The 18574-nt window shown below is 45.3% G+C and overlaps 2 long non-coding RNA genes across 2 annotated transcripts; both read left to right on the top strand.

The window, feature by feature from the left end:
• The first annotated feature begins 1 nt into the window (after nucleotide 1).
• LOC140693707 (uncharacterized) lies at nucleotides 2-5091 on the top strand. Its single transcript, XR_012069404.1, has 5 exons — nucleotides 2-181; nucleotides 3389-3461; nucleotides 4343-4484; nucleotides 4555-4625; nucleotides 4833-5091. It is a non-coding gene; the product is annotated as an uncharacterized lncRNA (long non-coding RNA).
• A 195-nt stretch (nucleotides 5092-5286) lies between these two features.
• Nucleotides 5287-10376, top strand: LOC140693708 (uncharacterized). Its single transcript, XR_012069405.1, has 5 exons — nucleotides 5287-5466; nucleotides 8674-8746; nucleotides 9628-9769; nucleotides 9840-9910; nucleotides 10118-10376. It is a non-coding gene; the product is annotated as an uncharacterized lncRNA (long non-coding RNA).
• Nucleotides 10377-18574: the final 8198 nt, after the last annotated feature.

Genomic DNA, 18574 nt, shown 5'->3' with positions numbered 1-18574 from the left:
CTCCATCACACTGATCCACCCACAGAACTCTGCCCGGTTACCTAGGATCCACCAGCCACAACAAGCCTCGCGGTACACACCAACATTCCACCTGGAATCCAACCGCTAACTGCCATCCCCAATGGCTGCTGCATCTTGTCATTGTTGGGGGAGGGGCTGCACCCGACGAGAGGTTCCTAAGGTAAATGTGATTCTACCCACTAGCGTCCCATGGGCCTTTGTCCTTCCCTCTTCCCTTTTGTTCAGATCTCTATGCACAGTACCAACGGAGGGAAGTGTGTCCATTTTCAGTTGATTTATTTCACACGTCTTTAAACTGTCTAACATTTCACAGTACACAGAGACCCACTACAGGAAACTATTGTTCCTGTAACATCCGGACACCCGGAATACATATCCGTCGGTTGATTTCTGCTGAAGCCCCCGCACTCTCAGGACATGGATCCATTGGTTTCATGGGGGCTGAAATTCCTAGAAATGAAACCAATCCCAATGTGCACTTTACTGTCTGTCTCTTTTGCACTTAGTACACTTTTGCAGAGCTACTTGTCTTTGTGATAGGCTTATGCCATTTCTTCTCGACGTAGGGTAGAATATGGCATTCATTCATCCTGTTGGAAGACTTGCAAGTCTATATCACGGACTAGGAATCCATTTGACTCCAAATCGGCATTTGGGTAGGTCACGATATGCTCTTATGAATCAATATTTACGAATATAAATGCACGCCTCTGATTTCCGAATACAAGTGTGCTGAGTACATGCAAGCCGCGATACTGGGTCGATGCGGGCTGAATGATCCTTGACATCACCTTGAGTATTTTCTTTCGAATAATCATGGTTCCCTTGGTATCTGTCAGCCAACCGTACCCTTTTGGTGCTTGTTTGTTGGTTTGATTCTTTGTTGGTCTGCTTCTCGTTTGTTTTGCAATCACGTCAGGCCCTGCATCTCTCCATTCGCTTCCAATAGAGAGTCATATAAGCTGATTCACTTAAGATAGTGCTTCCAATCACCTAGGACTTCCTGCTTCCCTCTCCCATCTTTAGGGTTTTGATGTCCTCCTTGCCTTCTTCTTGTTTCTTTTTGCCACTCATGCTCTTCTTGCATTTCCAATACTGGTTTTCTTCTTTCCATTTCATCTTGCTGCTTTTCTATTCAGTGGAGGATTCTCAACCTTTCTTTTAGGATAAGGTTCGAACTGCTGAATTCTTTTAAGATTGGCCGGTCTGTGGAATTCTCTAGCTCTGCCGTTATTAGAAATGGCGGTCATGTGGCCTAGGCTACCCTCGATGGCAGCATTTGGCCATTCAGGGTGTGGTCTATGTCCTGGCACTCCTCCCTCTCCTGCAATATGGCTGCCGATATATCAGCTGAAACCCCTCTGGAGGTTCTCTTGGGACTATGTTTTTTTCCTCCAGGCGCATTTTAAATCACTGGGATGCTCATGAACTTTGTTGATTTGACTCCTTCAGCTGCTGGTAGGTCTATTGGGATTCCAACTCCTTTGGATGCTGTGTACTTCCTGAATTCGCATAGATGATTCTTTCTTAGCTTTCAGCAAGTTTCAGTCTGATTTTTCGACAGATCACTTTTCAGAAATTTTGTGTTTCTTTCTCTCTTGCTTTTCCGTCTGGGACTCTTACGAATCCTAGTCTTTCATGCCTTGTCTTACCCCAGGATTCAACAGCAATGTGTTCATTGGTTTGCACTTGCTTTCCTATGTCTGTTTCTGACGAGGGATTTCTGTCCCCCGTCTTCACAGTCATTCACGCGTCACTCTGCATTATTTAGTCTGCTTAGGACTGAATTTTAGCCTTGATATTATCCCATCCATTGAGTTTTCTGATATTATTTGGCTCGTCTTTCGACTTTCTCTTCCCCTTTTCTGGCATTCTGCCTTTTGTGATTCTGAGACACTGTTGTTTTTCAGGGATTCCCTCACCTCTGTTTTCAATACTTGCTCTGGATAGAGTTTTGCAGTCTAGTTGTTTGAAAGCTTATCTTTTGGGCCTTCAATCTCTTTGGAACTGAAAATGGAACTTCCTGCTTCTTTTACTGTACTTCTTCATCTCCACTGGTCAGGTAATATCAGGTATCTAATGTAGACTTGTAGGGCTTTGTTAAGTGAAAACGTTAGACTCTTGGCTCTGCGCAATTCCATGGGATTCCTGTGAGGACAATTTCTCCTAGACATTGATGCCATGTCCTGTTCCTGTGTGTGTTGCCTGGTACCCCTCCAATTGCTGGTGTTGCCTTTGTTTTGATGAACACCCCATACTATTTCGATTAGCATAAACTCCTTTTGATTACGCTTATCTCACAATTCTGAAAGTGCACAGGACACTTCCTCTTGTGGAAATGAAGCTTCTAAAGTTCTCAGCTCTGCATTCTGCTCTGTGTCATTTTGGAGTGTTTCCAAAACAGCCAACTGAGAGTGTGTTTGTGCTTTGTAGTGCCACGGGGATGTCTCAGTGAAACCAGTCCTTCCCAGAGCTTCTCTGTCTACAGAAACACCAGTGGAAGCAGATCTATGGATGTCACACATCAGGGCCTGCTGGAAAGATCCCGCAGACCGACCTTGGTGTCCTCGGTGCCGTACCGTGCCGGTGCCATCCAAAATGTAGCATCGGCTTTTGGGAGATAATGCTGAAGGAAATGCTTCCACTTCTCACGCTGTGGACTTGGACCTCTCTTTCTTGTCCTCTCGTCCTTGTGGCACGGGTGCACGAAGGCAACCAGAGAGCTGTTGCGCACCCTGTGCCTCGAATCAAACCATAATCCTAGAGCAGGTTATGAATGTAGCAGATCCTAAGGCTTTTCATTCTGATTTCAAAGTGAAGGCCCCCTGGATCCCTCAGACCCGATGCATGATATCTATGATTCAGCCCCACACGTGCTGTATTGGCAAAATGCCCAATTGGTCCCTGGTCCTGCAGATTCACTGTGTGTAGCCATGGGACATATAGATAATCTCAACCGCGCACGCCAGTGTAGTTGCTTTCTCATTGGTGTCACTGGTGGGTTTGCTCTCTTGATAGACCCACCACATCCCACAACCCACTCTAGATCCCTGAGAACCATCATGTGCCATCATCCATAGCCCTATTCCTCACTGACCGCTGCCTCTGCTACCTCAAATTTGGCAGCTCGGATCTTGGTCTCAGAATCAACTTTGGGGATATTTTGTGCTGGTTTCTTTGAGTTCTGTCAGCCAAGCGTCTGCTGTGCACTCTTCTAACACTCAGCACATCACCTTCAATCCCATGTCTCCTGTCCGCTTGAGAGTGTGCGTCCAAGTTAAAGAGAGTTTCACCTTTGCTGCTCTATCACCTGGGGTCAGACCCTGCACTGGTTTCCATTCCCTGCTTTGCCTTCTCCTGCTTCCAGGTGTTCTGAGGCCTCATCCTGTCTTTGGAAGTAACAGACCTCTCTTCGGCAAGTGTCCTGTGCCAAGGGCTGGGTGAGTGGATATTTCCATTGCTGTGTACATGGGAGCGAGTGAGCGCAGGTCGCACTGCTTTTCTGCCAACTGGGCATCGATGAATCAACACTTTCCAGATTCATTTCACAGAAATGTGATTTTTGTTTTGCTCTTTGTTTCTATACAGCCATGGTGGGAGGGATTGTCCGAAGACTCCAGTTTTGACATTGGGTTGACATCTCATTTGCAGGCTTTAAAAAGTTTAATAGAATTGATTACATGTTTAGGGAGTTATACGAAAATGAAGTTAGCTTTTGAAACATACTAAATCGACCTAGAAGCCAGACTTGTCAATTTTGGTAACATTTTGTCAGCACTAAGGAAACCTAGACAGATAGAATGCAAACTAGCGGTCCAAACTGTTAAAGGGGTCATGTCAACTCTTTCCTGTTGAAGCCTCCGAAACCAACAGGAACCATGAAATACCTATTGGAAACATGAAATAACCCCCAACCTTGGATTCACTAGTGCATGTAGTGCCCTTTACTCCCAATGACACCTACTGGCCAGTGTTGGCATTTCGAGGGGTAACATCCCTCTCTAGGAGAATACAAGAGAAAACAAACCAAATAAATACATTTAGGTTTGAATCCAAAAGCACCTAGAGGCATTATAGCTCAGCAAACCCTGCTGCAGCTATGCTAGGCCATTGAGAATCAGGTGTTCTCCTATCAGTGATGAGAAACCTTAACCATCCGTTCATGTTGGGTAAAGCAATTGAACGCAACCAAGTCTGCACCCCATGATATAGTGCCCCCGGGGGCTTGACTCAAGTGAAAGACTGTCCACATAGCTGTGTCTTTAATGTCATTGGCGACTTTTACAGTTCAGTTCACTATCTGATTCTAATATTTACCTAGACTGTCTTGAAAAACGGAGGCCTAATACATATTCAAGTTCAGTCAAAGATTCCCATCACTTACCACACTCCCTTCACCCCAGAGAAGACATAAACCCAGCATTTGCGGAATCTAGTGGAAGGCCATCGTTTCTTTGTGGGAGGTAAGTATTCAATCCCTATATATTTCAGTCGAGACTATTTGACCTTTAAGGAGATCACTGTTGTTCACAGAGTGTGAAGCTGGAGGAACTCTGGTTCTAGGAGGGGCTTGACATTCTCGTACTGGCTTCATTGCAGCTCAGGTACTGATCCTTCAAAAGGATGCCTTAGTAGAGGGGAGGGAAGAGCAAGTGCTTGATAGCTAGGCCCCAACCTGGGAAAATGCTTCCCTGGGCTTTTTGCATTTTGGTCTGAAGGGCTTGGAAATGCCCCTTGGGACGTGTGGATTCTCACGACCTCTTCCAAGAACATGAGCGTTTTGATCATCTCGGCCATCTCTTCTCTTTTAGACGTCAGGGATCTTGGAGCAGAGAATCGAGGAACTTCCTCAAGTCCACGTTCGCCCTCCGTAGGTTTCTGCCAGGATCAGCGAGGTTCAATATGTCTCATGAATGTCTTTCGAGCCTGGTATCCTCTACAGCTGTCTCCAGGCCAGTATTCTCCACTGTAGCACAACATCTCTCATCAGTGTGTTCGCATCTCTCCTCAATCCGTGCAGCCAGCTTTTCGGCCAGCTTCTCTTCGTGTCTCCCATAAAGTCGACTTCACCAGGACTGGGCAAGTCTGACAGTACCTCGGAGCCTCACCAGTAAGCTGATGACAGGCAGATCTTCCACTGTCTGCCCTTTCAGGTTCTGGAAACTGACCCGTGAACTCAGGTCTTTGGGCAGCAGCAGTATCTCGAACTGACACAGCTTCCCGGAACAAAGACCTAAGCCAAGCTCCACAGAGGGCGGCAGCCCCTCCATCACACTGATCCACCCACAGAACTCTGCCCGGTTACCTAGGATCCACCAGCCACAACAAGCCTCGCGGTACACACCAACATTCCACCTGGAATCCAACCGCTAACTGCCATCCCCAATGGCTGCTGCATCTTGTCATTGTTGGGGGAGGGGCTGCACCCGACGAGAGGTTCCTAAGGTAAATGTGATTCTACCCACTAGCGTCCCATGGGCCTTTGTCCTTCCCTCTTCCCTTTTGTTCAGATCTCTATGCACAGTACCAACGGAGGGAAGTGTGTCCATTTTCAGTTGATTTATTTCACACGTCTTTAAACTGTCTAACATTTCACAGTACACAGAGACCCACTACAGGAAACTATTGTTCCTGTAACATCCGGACACCCGGAATACATATCCGTCGGTTGATTTCTGCTGAAGCCCCCGCACTCTCAGGACATGGATCCATTGGTTTCATGGGGGCTGAAATTCCTAGAAATGAAACCAATCCCAATGTGCACTTTACTGTCTGTCTCTTTTGCACTTAGTACACTTTTGCAGAGCTACTTGTCTTTGTGATAGGCTTATGCCATTTCTTCTCGACGTAGGGTAGAATATGGCATTCATTCATCCTGTTGGAAGACTTGCAAGTCTATATCACGGACTAGGAATCCATTTGACTCCAAATCGGCATTTGGGTAGGTCACGATATGCTCTTATGAATCAATATTTACGAATATAAATGCACGCCTCTGATTTCCGAATACAAGTGTGCTGAGTACATGCAAGCCGCGATACTGGGTCGATGCGGGCTGAATGATCCTTGACATCACCTTGAGTATTTTCTTTCGAATAATCATGGTTCCCTTGGTATCTGTCAGCCAACCGTACCCTTTTGGTGCTTGTTTGTTGGTTTGATTCTTTGTTGGTCTGCTTCTCGTTTGTTTTGCAATCACGTCAGGCCCTGCATCTCTCCATTCGCTTCCAATAGAGAGTCATATAAGCTGATTCACTTAAGATAGTGCTTCCAATCACCTAGGACTTCCTGCTTCCCTCTCCCATCTTTAGGGTTTTGATGTCCTCCTTGCCTTCTTCTTGTTTCTTTTTGCCACTCATGCTCTTCTTGCATTTCCAATACTGGTTTTCTTCTTTCCATTTCATCTTGCTGCTTTTCTATTCAGTGGAGGATTCTCAACCTTTCTTTTAGGATAAGGTTCGAACTGCTGAATTCTTTTAAGATTGGCCGGTCTGTGGAATTCTCTAGCTCTGCCGTTATTAGAAATGGCGGTCATGTGGCCTAGGCTACCCTCGATGGCAGCATTTGGCCATTCAGGGTGTGGTCTATGTCCTGGCACTCCTCCCTCTCCTGCAATATGGCTGCCGATATATCAGCTGAAACCCCTCTGGAGGTTCTCTTGGGACTATGTTTTTTTCCTCCAGGCGCATTTTAAATCACTGGGATGCTCATGAACTTTGTTGATTTGACTCCTTCAGCTGCTGGTAGGTCTATTGGGATTCCAACTCCTTTGGATGCTGTGTACTTCCTGAATTCGCATAGATGATTCTTTCTTAGCTTTCAGCAAGTTTCAGTCTGATTTTTCGACAGATCACTTTTCAGAAATTTTGTGTTTCTTTCTCTCTTGCTTTTCCGTCTGGGACTCTTACGAATCCTAGTCTTTCATGCCTTGTCTTACCCCAGGATTCAACAGCAATGTGTTCATTGGTTTGCACTTGCTTTCCTATGTCTGTTTCTGACGAGGGATTTCTGTCCCCCGTCTTCACAGTCATTCACGCGTCACTCTGCATTATTTAGTCTGCTTAGGACTGAATTTTAGCCTTGATATTATCCCATCCATTGAGTTTTCTGATATTATTTGGCTCGTCTTTCGACTTTCTCTTCCCCTTTTCTGGCATTCTGCCTTTTGTGATTCTGAGACACTGTTGTTTTTCAGGGATTCCCTCACCTCTGTTTTCAATACTTGCTCTGGATAGAGTTTTGCAGTCTAGTTGTTTGAAAGCTTATCTTTTGGGCCTTCAATCTCTTTGGAACTGAAAATGGAACTTCCTGCTTCTTTTACTGTACTTCTTCATCTCCACTGGTCAGGTAATATCAGGTATCTAATGTAGACTTGTAGGGCTTTGTTAAGTGAAAACGTTAGACTCTTGGCTCTGCGCAATTCCATGGGATTCCTGTGAGGACAATTTCTCCTAGACATTGATGCCATGTCCTGTTCCTGTGTGTGTTGCCTGGTACCCCTCCAATTGCTGGTGTTGCCTTTGTTTTGATGAACACCCCATACTATTTCGATTAGCATAAACTCCTTTTGATTACGCTTATCTCACAATTCTGAAAGTGCACAGGACACTTCCTCTTGTGGAAATGAAGCTTCTAAAGTTCTCAGCTCTGCATTCTGCTCTGTGTCATTTTGGAGTGTTTCCAAAACAGCCAACTGAGAGTGTGTTTGTGCTTTGTAGTGCCACGGGGATGTCTCAGTGAAACCAGTCCTTCCCAGAGCTTCTCTGTCTACAGAAACACCAGTGGAAGCAGATCTATGGATGTCACACATCAGGGCCTGCTGGAAAGATCCCGCAGACCGACCTTGGTGTCCTCGGTGCCGTACCGTGCCGGTGCCATCCAAAATGTAGCATCGGCTTTTGGGAGATAATGCTGAAGGAAATGCTTCCACTTCTCACGCTGTGGACTTGGACCTCTCTTTCTTGTCCTCTCGTCCTTGTGGCACGGGTGCACGAAGGCAACCAGAGAGCTGTTGCGCACCCTGTGCCTCGAATCAAACCATAATCCTAGAGCAGGTTATGAATGTAGCAGATCCTAAGGCTTTTCATTCTGATTTCAAAGTGAAGGCCCCCTGGATCCCTCAGACCCGATGCATGATATCTATGATTCAGCCCCACACGTGCTGTATTGGCAAAATGCCCAATTGGTCCCTGGTCCTGCAGATTCACTGTGTGTAGCCATGGGACATATAGATAATCTCAACCGCGCACGCCAGTGTAGTTGCTTTCTCATTGGTGTCACTGGTGGGTTTGCTCTCTTGATAGACCCACCACATCCCACAACCCACTCTAGATCCCTGAGAACCATCATGTGCCATCATCCATAGCCCTATTCCTCACTGACCGCTGCCTCTGCTACCTCAAATTTGGCAGCTCGGATCTTGGTCTCAGAATCAACTTTGGGGATATTTTGTGCTGGTTTCTTTGAGTTCTGTCAGCCAAGCGTCTGCTGTGCACTCTTCTAACACTCAGCACATCACCTTCAATCCCATGTCTCCTGTCCGCTTGAGAGTGTGCGTCCAAGTTAAAGAGAGTTTCACCTTTGCTGCTCTATCACCTGGGGTCAGACCCTGCACTGGTTTCCATTCCCTGCTTTGCCTTCTCCTGCTTCCAGGTGTTCTGAGGCCTCATCCTGTCTTTGGAAGTAACAGACCTCTCTTCGGCAAGTGTCCTGTGCCAAGGGCTGGGTGAGTGGATATTTCCATTGCTGTGTACATGGGAGCGAGTGAGCGCAGGTCGCACTGCTTTTCTGCCAACTGGGCATCGATGAATCAACACTTTCCAGATTCATTTCACAGAAATGTGATTTTTGTTTTGCTCTTTGTTTCTATACAGCCATGGTGGGAGGGATTGTCCGAAGACTCCAGTTTTGACATTGGGTTGACATCTCATTTGCAGGCTTTAAAAAGTTTAATAGAATTGATTACATGTTTAGGGAGTTATACGAAAATGAAGTTAGCTTTTGAAACATACTAAATCGACCTAGAAGCCAGACTTGTCAATTTTGGTAACATTTTGTCAGCACTAAGGAAACCTAGACAGATAGAATGCAAACTAGCGGTCCAAACTGTTAAAGGGGTCATGTCAACTCTTTCCTGTTGAAGCCTCCGAAACCAACAGGAACCATGAAATACCTATTGGAAACATGAAATAACCCCCAACCTTGGATTCACTAGTGCATGTAGTGCCCTTTACTCCCAATGACACCTACTGGCCAGTGTTGGCATTTCGAGGGGTAACATCCCTCTCTAGGAGAATACAAGAGAAAACAAACCAAATAAATACATTTAGGTTTGAATCCAAAAGCACCTAGAGGCATTATAGCTCAGCGAACCCTGCTGCAGCTATGCTAGGCCATTGAGAATCAGGTGTTCTCCTATCAGTGATGAGAAACCTTAACCATCCGTTCATGTTGGGTAAAACAATTGAACGCAACCAAGTCTGCACCCCATGATATAGTGCCCCCGGGGGCTTGACTCAAGTGAAAGACTGTCCACATAGCTGTGTCTTTAATGTCATTGGCGACTTTTACAGTTCAGTTCACTATCTGATTCTAATATTTACCTAGACTGTCTTGAAAAACGGAGGCCTAATACATATTCAAGTTCAGTCAAAGATTCCCATCACTTACCACACTCCCTTCACCCCAGAGAAGACATAAACCCAGCATTTGCGGAATCTAGTGGAAGGCCATCGTTTCTTTGTGGGAGGTAAGTATTCAATCCCTATATATTTCAGTCGAGACTATTTGACCTTTAAGGAGATCACTGTTGTTCACAGAGTGTGAAGCTGGAGGAACTCTGGTTCTAGGAGGGGCTTGACATTCTCGTACTGGCTTCATTGCAGCTCAGGTACTGATCCTTCAAAAGGATGCCTTAGTAGAGGGGAGGGAAGAGCAAGTGCTTGATAGCTAGGCCCCAACCTGGGAAAATGCTTCCCTGGGCTTTTTGCATTTTGGTCTGAAGGGCTTGGAAATGTCCCTTGGGATGTGTGGATTCTCACGACCTCTTCCAAGAACATGAGCGTTTTGATCATCTCGGCCATCTCTTCTCTTTTAGACGTCAGGGATCTTGGAGCAGAGAATCGAGGAACTTCCTCAAGTCCACGTTCGCCCTCCGTAGGTTTCTGCCAGGATCAGCGAGGTTCAATATGTCTCATGAATGTCTTTCGAGCCTGGTATCCTCTACAGCTGTCTCCAGGCCAGTATTCTCCACTGTAGCACAACATCTCTCATCAGTGTGTTCGCATCTCTCCTCAATCCGTGCAGCCAGCTTTTCGGCCAGCTTCTCTTCGTGTCTCCCATAAAGTCGACTTCACCAGGACTGGGCAAGTCTGACAGTACCTCGGAGCCTCACCAGTAAGCTGATGACAGGCAGATCTTCCACTGTCTGCCCTTTCAGGTTCTGGAAACTGACCCGTGAACTCAGGTCTTTGGGCAGCAGCAGTATCTCGAACTGACACAGCTTCCCGGAACAAAGACCTAAGCCAAGCTCCACAGAGGGCGGCAGCCCCTCCATCACACTGATCCACCCACAGAACTCTGCCCGGTTACCTAGGATCCACCAGCCACAACAAGCCTCGCGGTACACACCAACATTCCACCTGGAATCCAACCGCTAACTGCCATCCCCAATGGCTGCTGCATCTTGTCAGTGTTGGGGGAGGGGCTGCACCCGACGAGAGGTTCCTAAGGTAAATGTGATTCTACCCACTAGCGTCCCATGGGCCTTTGTCCTTCCCTCTTCCCTTTTGTTCAGATCTCTATGCACAGTACCAACGGAGGGAAGTGTGTCCATTTTCAGTTGATTTATTTCACACGTCTTTAAACTGTCTAACATTTCACAGTACACAGAGACCCACTACAGGAAACTATTGTTCCTGTAACATCCGGACACCCGGAATACATATCCGTCGGTTGATTTCTGCTGAAGCCCCCGCACTCTCAGGACATGGATCCATTGGTTTCATGGGGGCTGAAATTCCTAGAAATGAAACCAATCCCAATGTGCACTTTACTGTCTGTCTCTTTTGCACTTAGTACACTTTTGCAGAGCTACTTGTCTTTGTGATAGGCTTATGCCATTCCTTCTCGACGTAGGGTAGAATATGGCATTCATTCATCCTGTTGGAAGACTTGCAAGTCTATATCACGGACTAGGAATCCATTTGACTCCAAATCGGCATTTGGGTAGGTCACGATATGCTCTTATGAATCAATATTTACGAATATAAATGCACGCCTCTGATTTCCGAATACAAGTGTGCTGAGTACATGCAAGCCGCGATACTGGGTCGATGCGGGCTGAATGATCCTTGACATCACCTTGAGTATTTTCTTTCGAATAATCATGGTTCCCTTGGTATCTGTCAGCCAACCGTACCCTTTTGGTGCTTGTTTGTTGGTTTGATTCTTTGTTGGTCTGCTTCTCGTTTGTTTTGCAATCACGTCAGGCCCTGCATCTCTCCATTCGCTTCCAATAGAGAGTCATATAAGCTGATTCACTTAAGATAGTGCTTCCAATCACCTAGGACTTCCTGCTTCCCTCTCCCATCTTTAGGGTTTTGATGTCCTCCTTGCCTTCTTCTTGTTTCTTTTTGCCACTCATGCTCTTCTTGCATTTCCAATACTGGTTTTCTTCTTTCCATTTCATCTTGCTGCTTTTCTATTCAGTGGAGGATTCTCAACCTTTCTTTTAGGATAAGGTTCGAACTGCTGAATTCTTTTAAGATTGGCCGGTCTGTGGAATTCTCTAGCTCTGCCGTTATTAGAAATGGCGGTCATGTGGCCTAGGCTACCCTCGATGGCAGCATTTGGCCATTCAGGGTGTGGTCTATGTCCTGGCACTCCTCCCTCTCCTGCAATATGGCTGCCGATATATCAGCTGAAACCCCTCTGGAGGTTCTCTTGGGACTATGTTTTTTTCCTCCAGGCGCATTTTAAATCACTGGGATGCTCATGAACTTTGTTGATTTGACTCCTTCAGCTGCTGGTAGGTCTATTGGGATTCCAACTCCTTTGGATGCTGTGTACTTCCTGAATTCGCATAGATGATTCTTTCTTAGCTTTCAGCAAGTTTCAGTCTGATTTTTCGACAGATCACTTTTCAGAAATTTTGTGTTTCTTTCTCTCTTGCTTTTCCGTCTGGGACTCTTACGAATCCTAGTCTTTCATGCCTTGTCTTACCCCAGGATTCAACAGCAATGTGTTCATTGGTTTGCACTTGCTTTCCTATGTCTGTTTCTGACGAGGGATTTCTGTCCCCCGTCTTCACAGTCATTCACGCGTCACTCTGCATTATTTAGTCTGCTTAGGACTGAATTTTAGCCTTGATATTATCCCATCCATTGAGTTTTCTGATATTATTTGGCTCGTCTTTCGACTTTCTCTTCCCCTTTTCTGGCATTCTGCCTTTTGTGATTCTGAGACACTGTTGTTTTTCAGGGATTCCCTCACCTCTGTTTTCAATACTTGCTCTGGATAGAGTTTTGCAGTCTAGTTGTTTGAAAGCTTATCTTTTGGGCCTTCAATCTCTTTGGAACTGAAAATGGAACTTCCTGCTTCTTTTACTGTACTTCTTCATCTCCACTGGTCAGGTAATATCAGGTATCTAATGTAGACTTGTAGGGCTTTGTTAAGTGAAAACGTTAGACTCTTGGCTCTGCGCAATTCCATGGGATTCCTGTGAGGACAATTTCTCCTAGACATTGATGCCATGTCCTGTTCCTGTGTGTGTTGCCTGGTACCCCTCCAATTGCTGGTGTTGCCTTTGTTTTGATGAACACCCCATACTATTTCGATTAGCATAAACTCCTTTTGATTACGCTTATCTCACAATTCTGAAAGTGCACAGGACACTTCCTCTTGTGGAAATGAAGCTTCTAAAGTTCTCAGCTCTGCATTCTGCTCTGTGTCATTTTGGAGTGTTTCCAAAACAGCCAACTGAGAGTGTGTTTGTGCTTTGTAGTGCCACGGGGATGTCTCAGTGAAACCAGTCCTTCCCAGAGCTTCTCTGTCTACAGAAACACCAGTGGAAGCAGATCTATGGATGTCACACATCAGGGCCTGCTGGAAAGATCCCGCAGACCGACCTTGGTGTCCTCGGTGCCGTACCGTGCCGGTGCCATCCAAAATGTAGCATCGGCTTTTGGGAGATAATGCTGAAGGAAATGCTTCCACTTCTCACGCTGTGGACTTGGACCTCTCTTTCTTGTCCTCTCGTCCTTGTGGCACGGGTGCACGAAGGCAACCAGAGAGCTGTTGCGCACCCTGTGCCTCGAATCAAACCATAATCCTAGAGCAGGTTATGAATGTAGCAGATCCTAAGGCTTTTCATTCTGATTTCAAAGTGAAGGCCCCCTGGATCCCTCAGACCCGATGCATGATATCTATGATTCAGCCCCACACGTGCTGTATTGGCAAAATGCCCAATTGGTCCCTGGTCCTGCAGATTCACTGTGTGTAGCCATGGGACATATAGATAATCTCAACCGCGCACGCCAGTGTAGTTGCTTTCTCATTGGTGTCACTGGTGGGTTTGCTCTCTTGATAGACCCACCACATCCCACAACCCACTCTAGATCCCTGAGAACCATCATGTGCCATCATCCATAGCCCTATTCCTCACTGACCGCTGCCTCTGCTACCTCAAATTTGGCAGCTCGGATCTTGGTCTCAGAATCAACTTTGGGGATATTTTGTGCTGGTTTCTTTGAGTTCTGTCAGCCAAGCATCTGCTGTGCACTCTTCTAACACTCAGCACATCACCTTCAATCCCATGTCTCCTGTCCGCTTGAGAGTGTGCGTCCAAGTTAAAGAGAGTTTCACCTTTGCTGCTCTATCACCTGGGGTCAGACCCTGCACTGGTTTCCATTCCCTGCTTTGCCTTCTCCTGCTTCCAGGTGTTCTGAGGCCTCATCCTGTCTTTGGAAGTAACAGACCTCTCTTCGGCAAGTGTCCTGTGCCAAGGGCTGGGTGAGTGGATATTTCCATTGCTGTGTACATGGGAGCGAGTGAGCGCAGGTCGCACTGCTTCTCTGCCAACTGGGCATCGATGAATCAACACTTTCCAGATTCATTTCACAGAAATGTGATTTTTGTTTTGCTCTTTGTTTCTATACAGCCATGGTGGGAGGGATTGTCCGAAGACTCCAGTTTTGACATTGGGTTGACATCTCATTTGCAGGCTTTAACAAGTTTAATAGAATCGGTTTACATGTTTAGGGAGTTATACGAAAATGAAGTTAGCTTTTGAAACATACTAAATCGACCTATAAGTGAGACTTGTCATTTTTTTTTAACATTATTTCAGCTTCAAGGAAAACATAGACAGATAGAATGTAAACTAGTAGTCCAAACTGTTAAAGGGGTCATGTCAACTCTTTCCTGTTGAAGCCTCCGAAACCAACAGGAACCATGAAATACCTATTGAAAAATAGGAATAACCCCCAACATTGGATTCACTTGTGCATGTTGTGCCCTTTACTCCCTATGACACCTACTGGCCAGTGTTGGCGTTTCTAGGTGTAACATCCCACTCTAGGAAAATACAAAAGAAAACAAACCAAATATATACATTTAGGTTTGAATCCAAAACCACCTAGAAGTATTATATTTATGAGAACCCTGCTGCAGCTATGTTAGGCTATTGAGAACCAGGTGTTTTTCTATCAGTGATGAGAACGCTTAATCTTCCGATCATGTTGGTTAAAGTCATTTAACGCAACCAAGTCTGCTCCCCCATGATATAGTGCCCCGGGGGCTTGAATCAAGTGAATGACTCTCCACATAAGGAGAATCTTTAATGTCTTTGTCGACTTTTACAGTTCAGTTCACTTTCAGACTTATAATATTTACCTATACTGTCTTGAAAATATGAGGCCTAATACATATTCAAGTTCAGTCAAAGATTCCCCTCACTTACCACATTCCCTTCACCCCAGAGTTGACATAAACGCAGCATTGGCTGAATCTAGAGGAAGGACAGTGTTTCTTTGTGTGAGTGAAGTTTCCAATTCCTAGCTATTTCAGTCGAGACTATTTGACCTTTAACGAGTTCACTGTTTTTCACAGAGTGTGAAGCAAGAGGAACTCTAATTCTAAGAAGGGCTTGCATTTCTCGTACTGGCTCATTGCAGGTCAGGTACTGATCCTTCAATATGGATGCCTGAGTGGAGGGGATGGAAGAGAAATTGCTTGCTAGCTAGGCCCAAACCTGGAATAAGGCTTACCTGGGATTGGTGCATTTCGGTCTGAATGGCTTGGAAATGCGCCTTGGGATGTGTGGATTCTCACGACCTCTTTCAAGAACATGAGCGTTTTGATCATCTCTGCCATCTCTTCTCTTTTAGACGTCAGGCATCTTGGACCCGTTCTTGGAGCAGAGAATTGAGGAACTTCCACAAGTCCATGTTGGCACTCTGTATGTTTCTGCCAGTATCAGCAATGTTCAATATGTCTCATGAATGTCTTTTGATCCTGGTATTGTCTACAGCTGTCTCCAGGCCAGTATTCTCCATTGTAGCAGAATATTTCTAATCAATGTGTTCGCATCTCTCCTCAGTCCGTGCAGCCAGCTTTTCAGCCAGCTTCTCTTCGTGTCTCCCATAAGGTCGACTTCAACAGGACTGGGCAAGTCTGAAAGTACTTCGGAGGCTTACAAGTAAGCTGATGATAGGCTGATCTTCCACTGTCTGCCTTTCAGGTTCTGGAAACTGACCCTTGAACTCAGGTCTTAGGGGAACAGCAGCAGTATCTCGAACTTACACAGCTTCCCAGACCAAAGAACTAAGCCATGCTCCACAGAGGGCGGCAGCCCCTCCATCACACTGATCCACCCACAGAACTCTGCCCTGTTGCCTAGGATCCACCAGCCACAACAAGCCTCGCGGTACACACCAACATTCCACCTGGAATCCAACCGCTAACTGCCACCCCCAAAGCCTGCTGCCTCTTGTCATTGTTAGGGAAGTGGCTGCACCCGACGAGAGGTTCCTAAGGCAAATGTGATTCTACCCACTAGCGTCCCATGGGCCTTTGTTCTCCCCTGTATCCTTTTGTTCAGATTTGTATGCACAGTACCAAAGGAGAGAAGTGTGTCCATTTTCAGTTGATTGTTCCACACGTGTTTTAACTTTCTTACACTTCACAGTACACAGAGACCCAATAAAGAATCTTATGTTCCTGTAATACCTGTACATCCGGGATACATATACGTTGGTTGATTTCTGTTGAAACCCCCGCAATCTCAGGACATGTATCCATTGGTTTCATTGGGGCTGAAACTCCAAGAAATGAAACCAACAACAATGTGCACTTTAATGTCTATCCCTTTTGCTCTTGGTACACTTTTGCAGAGCTACTTGTCTTTGTTATAGGCTTATGCCATTTCTTCTCTATGTAGGGTAGAATGTGGCATTCATTCATCCTGTTGGAAGACTTGCAAGTCTACATCAAGGACTTGAAATCCATCTGATACCAAATCGTCATTTGGTTTAGGTCACAATATGCTCTTATGAATCAATATTTATGAATAGAAATGCACGCCTATGATTTACAAAACAAGTGTGTTGAATATATGCAAGCCACGATACTGGGTTGATGCGTGTTAAATGATCCTTCACATCACCTTGGGTATTTTCTTTTGAATAATCCTGTTTCCCTTGTTATATGTCAGTCAACCATCCCCTTTTGTTTCTTGTTTGTCTGTTTGATTCTTTGTTGGCCTGCTTCTCGTTTGTTTAGCAAAAATGTTATGCCATTCATCTCTCCGTTCACTTCAAAGAGATAGTCATATAAGCTGATTCACATAAGAAAGTGCTTCCAATCACCTAGGACTTCCTGCTTCCCTCTCCCATCATTAGGGTTTTGATGTCCTCCTTGCCTTCTTGTTTCTTCTTTGCCACTCAAGCTCTTCTTGCATTTCCAATAATGGTTTGCTTCTTTTCCATTTCATCTTGCTGCTTTTCTATTCAGGGGAATATTCTCAACCTTTCTTTTAGGAAAAGTTTTGAACTGCTGAATTCTTTTAAGATTTGCCGGTCTGTGGAATTCTCTATCTCTGCCATTATTAGAAATAGGGGTCATGTGGCATAGGCTACCAGAGATGGCAGCATTTTGCCATTCAGGATATGGTCTATGTCCTGTCACTCCTCCCTGTCCTACAATATTGCTGCCGATATATCAGCTGAAACCCCTCTGGATGTACTCTGGTGACTATGTTGTTGTCCTCCAGGTGCAATTTTAATCACTGCGGTGCTCGTGAACTCTGTTGATTTGAATCATACCGCCGCTGGTAGTTCTATTGGTATTCCACCTCCTTTGGACTCTGTGTACTTCCTGAATTTGAATAGATGATTCTTTCTTGGCTTTAAGCAATTTTCAGTCAAATTTTTTTTCAGATATCTTTTCAGATATTTTTTTCTCTTTATCTCTTGCTTTTCCATCTGGGACTCTTATGACTCCTTGTCTTTCATGCCTTTTCTTACCCAGGATTCGACAGCAATGTGTTCATTGGTTTGCACTTGCTTTTCTATGTGTGCTTGTGACCGAGGGATTTCTGTTCCCCTGTCTTCACAGTCATTCACGCGTCCCTCCGCATTATCTAGTCTGCTTAGGACTGAATTTTTGCCCTGATATTATCTCATCCACTGAGTTTTCTGATAGTGTTTGGCTCGTCTTGAGACTTTCTCTTCCCCTTTTCTGGTGTTCTGCCTTTTGTGATTCTGAGACCCTGTTGTTCTTCAGTGTTTCCGTCACCTCTGTTTTCAATACTTGCTCTGGTAGCGTTTTGCAGTCTAGTTGTTTGAAAGCTTATCTTTTGGGCCTTCAGTCTCTTTGGAACTGAAAATGGTACTTCGTGTTTCTTTTACTGTACTTCTTCATCTCTACTGGTCAGGTAATATCAGGTATCTAATGCAGACTTCTAGGGTTTTGTTAAGTGAAAATTTTAGACTCTTGGCTCTATGCAATTCCATGCTATTTCTGTGAGGACAATTTCTCCTAGACATTGATGCCATGTCCTGTTCCTGTGTGTGTTGTCTGGCATATTTCCAATTGCTGTTGTTTCCTTTGTTTGTGATTAACCCCCCATACTATTTCGATTATCATAACTGCACAATTATTATGCTGATCTCTCAATTCTGAAAGTGCACAGGACTCTTCCTCTTGTGGAAATAAAGCTTCTAAAGGTTCTCAGCTCTGCATTCGGCTCTATTTCATTTTGGAGTGTTACCAAAACAACAAACTGAGAGTTTGCTTGTGCTCTCTAGTTTCATGGGAATGTCCCAATGAAACTAGTTCTTCCCAGAACTTGTCTGTCTACAGAAACACCAGTGGAAATATACCTATGGATGTCATACATCAGTGCCTGCTGGAATGATCCCACAGACCGACCTTGGTGTCCTTGGTGCCGTACCATTTCTGTGCCATCCAAAATGTAGCATCTGCTTTTGGGAGATAATGCTGAGAGGAATGCTTCAACTTCTCATGCTGTGGACTTTGACCACTCTTCCTTGTC

The sequence above is a fragment of the Vicugna pacos genome, unplaced genomic scaffold (assembly GCF_048564905.1).
Source record: "Vicugna pacos unplaced genomic scaffold, VicPac4 scaffold_20, whole genome shotgun sequence".
Classification (NCBI taxonomy): domain Eukaryota; kingdom Metazoa; phylum Chordata; class Mammalia; order Artiodactyla; family Camelidae; genus Vicugna; species Vicugna pacos.
This window is presented reverse-complemented; position numbering and strand designations above follow the sequence as displayed.